Below are 11787 nucleotides of genomic sequence, written 5' to 3' on the forward strand. Positions count from 1 at the left end.
GTTTGCGTGTTGCTGTGTGACCTTTGGTTTCTTTCTCTGAATACATGCAAATAAAATATTAAGTTTTCTTCTCTCTTTACCCCTTGAATTAACTTCTAAAATAAATGCTTTATTTTTCAACCCGAATCAAAGTGGTTTTATTTTTTCTCAGAGGCTAAGGGGTACTAGCTTTGGAAGGGATGTAAAAGGGAGAACCCCAAAGGACCGGGCTGTCAGTTTCTGCTGACCAGCCCCCAGCCATCCCCTGTCCCCACTTATCTTCCATGGCAGACTGACTTGGATCTCCTCGTGGGAGACCCTGAGGCTTGCGTCTGAACTTGAGGTTTCAAGGTACTTCCTTCCATGCTTCCCTGCCTGCAAATCTATGAGACTTTGCTCAACTTGACTTAGCTAGTAAACTTTGAAGCCAGACTAATGGGGATTCGAGCCTCCAATGCCTCCACTCACTGGCAGAACCATCCTGAGGCTAATTTCTTAATTTCTCTAAGCCTTCTCCAACAAGATTGCTTGTCTGCAGAGTGAAGGGACCAATGCTTATTTCACAAGGTTATTGTCAGAACTAGGTAAGATTGTTCATTTAAGACTTCTACTAGTGCTTGAGCTTAGTAGGCAACAAATTATTTTAAAAGATTCAAAGGGCTTGAGAGGAGGTGAGATAATACAGGCAAAGAGGGAGAAAAGCGTTCGCTGTTACATTCTAGTGGGGCCCCCTCGGAATTTCAAATTCATCTGAAATTCTCATCCAGGTTGTTACTCACTCTGATCCACCTCGGCTTCTTTGTGGGGATACTGCTGTAACTGCTGCAAAGCGCCTAGCATAGTGCCCTGTACATAGTAGGTGCTCCATAGATGCCAGCTCCCTGCTCTCTTTCCGCTCCCTCTCTATTTGCGAGTCGTAGAAACGCCTTCCTGATTTAAAATTTAATGCTCCAAGTCCAGGAGTCATCTGCACGTTTCCCTGCTTCGTCCTCAAAGAGTTCCGGGGCATCAAACCAAGGCCCGAAATTCGGAGCAAGGTGGGTTTGCCCTCCGCGCAGTGCGACACCCCCTACCACATAAGCAAACTTGCGGATCTCCCCCAGCTCCCTGGGCCTCAGCCCCTCACCCCCACCTTGCACAACAGCCCCAGCGATTCCTCCACCTCCCTCTCCATCGGGTGTCCTTTAATAATAAATGCCCTTATGCCATTACATTATATTGTGGGTTTTGAAAATTTAAAATACGGCTGATGCAATATTAATTGCCTATAGTGGTATAAAACACAGGGCCGGAGCCCAGCCGGGCTGCAGAGGAGACGACCCGCACCGAAGCGAAGCGCTCCAGAAGGACGCGCTTTTGCGGGCTGCAAGGTTTCCTGCAGGTAAGAAGAGCCTTCGCATTTTCGGGCTCGGGAGAGAACCGGAAATCTGCCTCCATCCTCTTTTCGAAAAGTTCACTACCGTTATTTAGTTTTTTTTTTTTTTTTTTAATTGACAACAGCAAAAGTTTGGGAGACTTTTATGGCGGGGACGAGAGGAGCTGTTTCCTGAGCGCAAGGTCTGCTCCAAGACCGTCCAGTCGCACTAGGTCCCGTCTCCGAGCAGTGCCTCTGCGCCTAGTCTTCTGCAGGCGCCGGAGACCCTGGCGCGTAGGAGAATTTTGACCAGCTCTTACCTGCAGGCCGGAGCTGCAGCCAGGTCAGCGAAGCGCTCCACCCTTTCCCTCCTCCTGAGTGCGCCGGACCGGCGCCGTCGCCTCGCTCTTCGGCTTGCTCAGGAAGCAACCGGAGATGTGGTTTCCCCAGGATTGTGCAGTCGCCTCTGCCACTCGTCCGGCGGAGGCACAGACCTCTGGGGGGAGGGGAGGTGGTACTAGCAGGTTTGGGGTTTACACAAGCCTAGTATGCATCCGAACCGTGTGACCTTGGGCAAGTCATATTGCCTTCTCTAAGCCTCTGCTGCCAGCTGTAAAACTTCCCCAAATTTATTTTGAAGAGTAATTGAGGGTGTCTCCTAAGATCACCTGGAGCAGGTTTTCATTTTCCTAATTCTGTCATCTTGCAACACGCACGGTCCAAGACTCAGTTGAGTCTTTAACTTGTACCAAAAGAAAGTGAAGTCAGTATTTGGGGGTGTTTGCATGGAAACCTTCATCGGGCCTGCGGAGGGTGGGACTTTGAGAACTGCCTGGCTGGAACAGGGGCTTCATCTAGAATGAGCTAGGCATACACATTCCAGCGTGGCTAAAGCCCTGGCAGGCAGAACTTGGTGGCAGGAGTCCTGGGTTCCTGAACTGTGTTATCTCTGGCCAGCGACTTCCTCTCTATGTGCCTAAGTAGTCTCAGTTTTATTCACTACTTCATGTCTAGCACTCTGCTTAAGGTCTGGCCTAGAGTGGCAGATACCAGATGTCTGTTGAATGAATGAATTAGGCTTTTGTTTTGTAAAATGAAAGCACCCCTTCCAGCTGAATCCTCTCTGGATTCAAGGGTTTGTAGGGAGGAACAGAGCCATCAGGGATAGGCAAGTCTTCCTGGGAATGGGGATCAGGAGCAAGGTATTGGTCTGCATCACAGGCTTTTATTTAAAGGTAGCCAGTGTCCTTCTTGTTTAAATAGAAGACACTGTGCTTCACCCTTTAGTGGTTATGGGTACACAGAGGTTGCTCTGTGACATGGCCCTTGGAACCTAGGGGAAGAGTCAGGGAGGGGGGACCGGGGAGTGACCTCTGCCTGGCCCAGTGTGCCTGACGTTTGAGTTCCAGTTCTTTTACTTTCTTCCTGAGATGGAACAGCTCCGGCTCTGGAGTGGACAGGCCTGGGGTGGAATAACTGCTCCATCTCTTACTTGAGTAAGTGACCTTACTGCTCTGACCCTCGGTGTCCTCATCTGTAAAACTGGAAAAAAGACTCAGGATTGCTCTGATGATTAAATGAGATCACGTAAGGCCAGGCCTGACACATAGTAAAAACATTTTTCACACTCAGAAAAGTGAAGGCAGCGTTGTGGGGCAAGTTCAGGGCTTGGAGTCAAGTGGAATCAACATTTTCCCTCTGTGAGCCACAGTCTGGTCAGGGTAGCAGTGCCTGTCAGCTCTCCGCATGGTTGTCAGGGGCAAGACAGAAGCTTAAAAGAAACCGCTTTGCACAGTATGCGTCCCAGCTACGCAAGGGACGAAGTATTCTCTCCCTGGGAGTGCCTGGTGCGAATACATAGCTCCCTGAGAAGCTTGGCCCCTGTCAGCGGCTCCTGGAGCCCGGAACCTCCTCCCTGGCAGAATCCCGGGCACCATCCAGCTTTTGCGAAGGCTCCAGACTTCGCGCGGCGCTTCCTCGCGAGGAGGGGCGGGGCGCCAGAGGGCGAAGGAGAAGCAGGGGTCTTGGACTCCTCCTCTTTCCCTTCCCCGCCCTGTTCCCACTTTTTGGCCCCGGCGCCAGAATGTTTGAGCCGGAGGGCAGAACGCCTAAGAGCCGTCTTTTTTTTTTTTTTCAGTCGAAGAAGGCAGTGAGGCCTAGAGAGCGGGACGGACTTAGCTGGCTCCTTTTACCTAAAATAGCTCTTCTTCAATCATGCTATCACACCACCCGTTTTATTTCTTTCCTAGACTTTAAGACTGCCTGATAGCACCTACCCAGTTCACCCCTGCCTCCCTGAACCCAACGCAGGGCCTCGCACAGAACGAGCGCTCCACAAATGTTTGCTGGATAAATGACTAGTAGTGATATCCAAAACGTATGGCGGGATTCCCCTATGCGAGGTACTGTTCCAAGCGCTTTAGCGCATTCGTTGGTTAGTTCCTAAACAACACCATATGAGTAGGTACAATTTTTAATCCCATTTTGCAGATGAGAACATAGAGGCACAGAGAGTTTATGTAACTTGGCCAGGACAAGTCGTGAACACAGCCATTTAGTGGAGAGACCTGGCAAAAACCCGCTGTCTTTGCTTCTTCCGTTCTTGAGTGACATCACCTCTGGCTGGGGTGAGGAAGCGGAACGCCTCGGGGTGAAGGAGGAGCAGGTGAGTCCGATTTGGCACCGGATTAGGCAGCGCGAGCAGAGGAGGTGGTGGGAGCCGAGAAAGCCCGCTGTCCTCGCCGGGCTTCGGAGCCTCCACGCCTTTGTGTCCCGCGCGCCTTTCGCGTGTCCCGCCCTGTCCGCGTGCGTCTGTTCGCGTGTCTCTCACTCAGCCCCTCTTAGCTTTCCTCCAGCCTCGCAGGCGCGAAACTCTGACCCCCAGGTGCCGAGGGGGCCCGCGTCCCCGGGCGCGCGCAGAGTCGCCTTCTCCCCTTTCCTCTCTTCCGCTGAGCTTCGGGAGCCCCCGCGGTAACCCCGCCCCGGCGGACAGACGGAGCCAGCGAGGACTCCGGAGGACAAATTAGTCTCCCCTTCGATCGCTCTTTTCCGATCAAGTCAGGTTTCCCTTGGTCCCCGGACGGCGCTTCCGCACCAGCGCGACTCCCAGGGCTCCCCGGGCTGGGTCAGGGTTCGCCGGCTCCTCCCGGCGCCTCCGGATGGGGGCTTCCCCTCGCCGGCGTCCCGGCCTGAGAAGTCCCCTGGACCGCGGGAGGGGCGATTGCCGGGTCCGCGCGGCTCTGGATCCTCCCCACCCGTTGCTTATACTTTTCTCCATAAACCGTCAGATTTCTGCCCCCTCCCTCAGTTCAGCCCTGCGCAGCCTTGCCTGCCACTGGAGGCAAACTGGGACAGAAACTGCGCTCACTCTCTTTTTATAGACTGTATACGTAATTTAATATTTAAAAGACTTTGATTTTTAGGATTACACACACACACAAATTCAAGTGTTCATCCTGGGAAAAGTCAGACTTTTGTTGGACTTCTTTGTAGATATTTAGCGTTTAATACTGTTTTTACTTTGAATTACATGGGTGGGAGGCACCACCATAATTTCATTGAGGTCTCTGGCCGAATCCCATCTCTAATTTCACCATCTTTCTTTTCCCCACTTTCCTTCCCGCTCCCTCCCAAAACACACATCAGCACCGCTCCAAATCCCAACATCCCTGCCTATGACAGAGCTCCCCAATGCCTGAGGCTTTGCTGGGCTGCTCACCTCTTGGCAGATATAGTTAATGTCCAGCCCTCATAAATCAAGACCATAAAAAGCTTACTTTCATATGCACTCAATTTCTACCAAACCTAAACTAATTGCATAAATTCCTTTAGGCCACTCAGAGCTGCTCTCTGGGTTGGGATCTGATCAATTAGTCATTAGGCACTCCATTAGCTGGGGTTTAAGCTGCCTCATATAAATGTCTCCTGTCAATTTGCTTGTAATTGAATAAATAAAAAAAGGGTACAATTATTAGCACAGAGGATCAAAATAAGGAGAGGTCAATTTTATTCAAATATCCTTAAAATGTCTTAATCTAATAATAATCATCTAATAATAATAATTAGAAGGCATTTACACACCAGCCACTCAAAAAGTCCCTGACCATGTTAAGGAAAGCTCTGGGCTGAGACACAACCAAGTGTGTGCATCTAAACTCTGCCACCTTGATAATATCTCCCCACCTTGGAGCCTCAGTTTCTTTACTTGTAAAACCAGTTGGTTAGAGGTGATTTTCTTTTCTGTTTTTTATAAATGCATTTTATGTATGGTCAAATTAATTTATGCATGTCATTTAAAAATGGAATAATACAGGAGGGCAATTTGACCAACCCCCACCCTCAACCATTTTTAGTTGCTGCTTCTGGTGGTTAATTGCATGTCTAAATAATATATCTTTGGCACTATTTCTTTTCTCAAAATTCAAGGTTTGTTTGTTAATACTTTAATTAAATAACACATGATTCAAATTCAAAAGAACTAAAAAATTTGCCGTGAAAAATCTTTCTTCTTCCTTGACCCAAGTCACTCAGTTCTCTTTGTTGAAGGTAAACAACATTGTCAGTTTCTTATGCATACTCCAGAGATATTTTATTGGCTGACATTTCTTGATTTGTCATTCTTAGTCATTGTGTTTTAACTTCTTGCTATGATATCAGAAAATTAGAGATACAATAATCTTGAATATTCTTTCCACACCAAGGATCATAGGAAGTTTTATATAAAATCAATAATTAAAATAATGAATTGAGTGGGCAATTGAAACTTCTGATTTTTTTTTCTTTTTTTTTCTTTTTTGAGACAGCGTTTTGCTCTTGTTGCCCAGGCTAGAATACAGTGGTGCGGTCTTGGCTCACTGCAACCTCTGCCTCCTAGGTTCAAGCGATTCTCCTGCCTCAGCCTCCTGAGTAGCTGGGATTACAGGTGCCCGCCACCACACCTGGCTAATTTTTTGTATTTTCAGTAGAAATGGGGTGTCATTATGTTGGCCAGGCTGGTCTCGAACTCCTGACCTCAGGTGATCCACTTGCCTCAGCCTCCCAAAGTGCAGGGAGCCACCGTGCCTCGCCAAATTCTGATTTTTTTTTTAAACCAACAATTAATTTGGAGGTGCAGACAGCATAATGTATAAAAACTGCCTACTCATAAAGATAAAGAGGGTTTATATGTTGATTTGAGTTCTATCCCACCTCCTTCTGAATATAATTTAAAGCAGCCTATCTGTTATTGCTATGTAATTAGACACTATATCTATAATGGAGGTACCTTTATCTACTGGATGCTTCAGTGCATATGGTACTTACTTTTACTAAATTTCCTTAAAAATATCTTCACTCCTTCATCTCCTCCAAGTAAGCCCGCTTCTCTAGTAAGAGGAATTTTTCTTTGGTGTACACAGCTATGACAGAACTGGAGAAAACACTGATGACATCACTTAATAATTCACCTAGGTGGCTGGGCGCAGTGGCTTACGCCTCTAATCCCAGCATTTTGGGAGGCCGAGGCGGGTGGATCACGAGGTCAGGAGTTCGAGACCAGCCTGACCAACATGGTGAAACCCTGTCTCTACTAAAATTACAAAAAAACGTAGCCAGGCATGCTGGCAGGCACCTGTGATCCCAGCTACTCAGGAGGCTGAGGCAGGAGAATCACTTGAACCTGGAGGCGGAGGTTGCAGTGAGCCAAGAATGCGCCACTGCACTCCAGTCCAGGTGACAGAGCAAGATTCCGTTTCAAAAAATAAAAATAAAAATAAAAAACCAAATAATTCACCAAGGGTTGGGATTGAGCACCAGACTCCAGACTGCAGAAACTCCAGCTGAGCACCCACGTGGGAGGGAGCCGAGGGCCTCGGAATCTTTGACAGAACTCCAAGGTCGTGATCTTGATTTACTGTTGGGAGAGATACAGGGAGCTGCTGTTCCTGGGCTTGGGTTGATTTGTATTGAGCCCTACAGACCCCTTCAATGAATTCCTCTTGTAGCAAAAAACATGGGTTGGAAGAGTGAGCTCAGAGAAACAGAATCATCTCGGGTGAGAATACAAATACACAGGCCTGCTGGTGTAGTGAGAAAGAACATAAAATATACACAAAGAGATCTGAGTTCTAGGCTTTACTCTGTTCTGTTTGACCTTGGAAAGTCTATTCACTGCTCAGTGCCTCAGTTTCCCTAACTCTAACTTGAAGAAATTGAACCAGATAGTTCAGTAGTTCAGTGTTGGTGAGGATTCATGGAATCCCTTGAGAATCTGAAGAAAACTGTGTTCCTAACCCAGAAATAAATGCACATTTGTGCACTCAAAATTTTTGCTAACTTCTAGAAGTCATGGATCCCCTGATTCAATCCATAAATTCCTGGGTCCCAGGTTAAGACCCCCCCAAACTAGGCAAACTAAAGGGCTTTCTTTATCTGACCATCCAAATTTAGGGTCAAATACTCATAAGTACTGAACCCCGTTTACCAAACTGGGAAGAATTTTACTGAAGGCAAAAATAAAGTGCCAATTAGGTGATGAGTCAATTGCCAATAAAGACTCCAGATGGCTTTGACAAAATTATTTTTCAGATCAATAGTCAGTCTCCCAAGAGACAGCATCGTGGAGTGAAAAAAGCACCACATTAGGGGTCATAAGCTAGGTTAAAAAATTTTTTAAACCGGTTCTGCCAACAGGCAGAATTGAGATTTTGAGTTGGGACTTCCCTGCCCTAGCCTTTCTTTCCCTATCGGAAAAATGAGAGGGTTGAACCAGACGATCTCTGAGGCTGCCAGTTGTAGCATTATGTGAGCTAATAAGCATAGACACTGGCATGTCTTATGTTCATATTTATTTTGGCTTATTTTATTCTTCTATTTCGTTTGTGAAAAGATAGTTGTACAATCAAAGTAGAGCTGGGAGAAGGGCTATCAAGTATGCTATCTCCTGGGTTCCCAGAATTCAGGCTTCTAAGATCATTGGCAGAAATGAGACCCCCCAAATCCTTACCCCCCATTGAAAAAATAAAAATACTAACAGTTTGTAAGTTTAAAAATAAGTGGCAGCGTGGGTAGGTGAGGTGGGGTAAAATTAAAACATTTTGTTAGACTAAATAGTCTTGGCTTAGCCAAGCCAGTTTATCAGTAGGTCTAGGGAGACCCAGCCCCATTGGTAGGTCTAGGGGCAGAGGGACTGTGGTTTGTTGTGGGCTGGGCAAGTTAGTACCCAAACCTGCCCCAGCTCTGGCTGGAGTCCACAGATAAGAAAATGCTGGCTGGGCATGGTGGCTCATGCCTGTAATCCTAGCACTTTGGGAGGCCGAGGCAGGAAGATTTCTTCAGGCCAAGAGTTTGAGACCAGACTGACCAACATGGTGAAATCTTGTCTTTACTAAAAATACAAAAATTAGCTGGGCATGGTGGCATGTGCCTGTAGTCCTGGCTACTCAGGAGGCTGAGGCAGGAAAATTGCTTGAGCCCGGGAGGCAGAGGTTGCCGTGAGCCAAGATCCTGCCACTGCACTTCAGCATAGGTGACAGAATGACACTCCATCTTAAAAAAAAAAACAAAAAAAACCCCAGCTAACCAGACCACCTGTTCTCTGTTCTCAGACCTTCATTTTCTATCCTTCTGACTTGTGTTAATATTTGCAGTTGTGAGTTCATTCAGCCTTTGGGGTCTGAGTTACTGGTCAGATTGCCCAGGTAGAATGATTAAAACTTGGATTACCTTCAATTCTTCCATCCCTAACTCTCCAGAACTTCTGTCTGTTCTATGCTTTTTACTTCTTAGTTGTTTTTGCCTTTAGCATTTTACTACTGCTTATGGCTTTGTGTAGGATGGCCCAATCTCTTCTGTTAATTGTGTTAGGTTAATGAGGGAAGACTTGTATTTCTTGGACTGTAACAGTAGGGTTTTTCCATCACAAGAGGGGCTTTAATAATATTGACTCAAATATTTTATGCTTTCACTGTTAGACATATGAAATCCTAGCATGTGAGCTGGGAAGAGTTCTTAGAGATCCTCTTGATAGAAAATGTGACATTGTAGTTCTAGGAACCCAGGAATCTATATTTTTCACAATCTTCCTGCAAAAAAAAAAAAATATATGATTTCTTGCCCAGAGTGAGGAAAAGTTTTCTTATACATATTGTTTTTTTAACCAAAGTGCCTCACACTGGAGTCTAGGTATATATTCTGAAACATAAATTTTATGTCAATTTTTACTTCATTAAAGGTGGTATATATTTTGCATTTCATGTCAACAACACATCTCTGACTGTTTTGCCAAATGTGCACGTGAACTTGACAGCTTGGACTGCTGTTACAAATAGCACAGGCAAGGTAGCTTAAACAACAGTTTATTTCTCACAGTTCTGGAGGCTTGGACTGCTGTTACAAATAGCACAGGCAAGGTAGCTTAAACAACAGTTTATTTCTCACAGTTCTGGAGGCTGGTAGGTTAAAGATTAAGGTGGCCACATATTTGATGTCTGGCGAGGGCCATTTTCTTGGTTTACAGATGGCCACCTTCTCACTGTGTCCTCACATGGCCAAGAGAAGGAGAGACCATTTCTTTCATATCTCTTCTTCAAAGGGCACTAACACAATTCATGAGAGTCCATCCTTATAACCTAATTACCTCCCACAGGCCCCAGCTCCAAATATCATCACATTGGGGATTAGAGCTTCAACACATTAATTTTGGGGGTACACAAACATTCAGGCTACGAGCTTATGTGTGTGCACATACATACACTATTGCGTGTCATGGAGTAGATTGATGCAGCATCCAGAACCTTTGGTTACAACCACAATTCTGCACACTGACATGTGGCTCATAAGAACAAGTAGCCCAGTTTGGAAATAAATTCTAATGCAACTGTTTTGTTGTAGGGCAAAGATGATATTTAAAAGCAATTTAGTCGATATGTGGTAAATAACAATGAACAACTCTTCTGCCAATCACTTTAGAAGAATAGCTATTTAACAAATATTTGAACTTGAGTCAGTGAATGAGTTGTTCTTGCTTACTCTCCTTCTCATGACACCCTGTCCCTCAAAAGGTGAAGGAAAGAAAGGAATTTTATTTCATTCTTCTTTTGGAGACAGGATCTTACTCTGTCTCCCAGGCTGGGGTGTTGTGGCATGGTCGTAGCTCACTGCAGCCGCAAGCTCCTGGCCTCAAATGATCCTCCCACCTTGCCCTCCCTAAGTGTTGAGATTGCGGGTGAGCCACTGCAACTTGCCAAGAAAGGAGTTTTAAAAGGTATGCAGTGTTCATATACTCAAAATACTTCCCTTTTCTAAAATGTTTTATATACCTATGTAAAGTATATGTATTACATTACACATTTTATTCTTTTATTTTTATTTTTATTTTTTGGAGACGGAGTCTAGCTCTGTCACCCAGGCTGGAGTGCAGTGGCGCGATCTCGGCTCACTGCAAGCTCCGCCTCCCGGGTTTACGCCATTCTCCTGCCTCAGCCTCCCGAGTAGCTGGGACTACAGGCGCCCGCCATCTCGCCCGGCTAATTTTTTGTATTTTTTAGTAGAGACAGGGTTTCATCGTGTAGCTCAGGATGGTCTCGATCTCCTGACCTCGTGATCCACCCGTCTCGGCCTCCCAAAGTGCTGGGATTACAGGCTTGAGCCACCGCGCCCGGCCTTACATTACACATTTTATAAATTAGGCACCAGGAAAGTCAAACAACTTGTCCAAAGTCAAACAACTATAAATGCTACAACCCAGATGTTAAACCAGGATGGTCTGCCTTGAGAGTGGTGTCAAGCTTACTCCTGTAGAAGAAAATGGACTTGTGTTTTTAAGGCTGAAATCTGAAGGGCTTTTATGTGAAAAAAGGCTTACTTTTGTTTTATGGGGCTCCAGGGGTGTAGCTAGATAGGAAATAAGTCACACAGAGAAAAAGATTTCAGCTCCTTTCAAGGAAGAAGGCTCTGGCAGTCAACACAGTTGAAGGCAAGGGCCGTTCTGTGAGCCCCTGTCTGAGGATTCGAGCAGAGATTCTAGTGAGTTATACTGTCAGGGAGAGTGCGGGTAGTGAGATGACATCTCTTTCCATCCTGAGAGCTGATGCTGCTATAAATGATTGTTCATTCCTAGAGCTCACCGGTGTACAATATAAAGGTACTAGCTCATCAAAAAAACTTACAACTTCCTTAAAGTAGCCTGGAATAGAAATATTATTTTAATAGTTTTACTTTTTCTATTTGTCTTTGGAATACAAAGATATAGATTTAAAGTTGATAGTGATAAAAATATTAGGCTCTATTCCTTTATCAGCTTACTATATTAGAAAAACTCAGGCCAGGTGCAATCGCTTACACCTCCTTTGGGAGGCCAAGGCAGGCAGATCACTTGAGCTCAGTTCAAGGCTAGCCTGGGCAACATGGTGAAACCCCATCCCTACAAAAAATGCAAACATTGTCTGGGCATGGTAGCGCATGCCTGTGGCCCCAGT

The sequence above is a fragment of the Colobus angolensis genome, unplaced genomic scaffold, assembly GCF_000951035.1.
Source record: "Colobus angolensis palliatus isolate OR3802 unplaced genomic scaffold, Cang.pa_1.0 Scaffold90, whole genome shotgun sequence".
Classification (NCBI taxonomy): Eukaryota; Metazoa; Chordata; class Mammalia; order Primates; family Cercopithecidae; genus Colobus; species Colobus angolensis.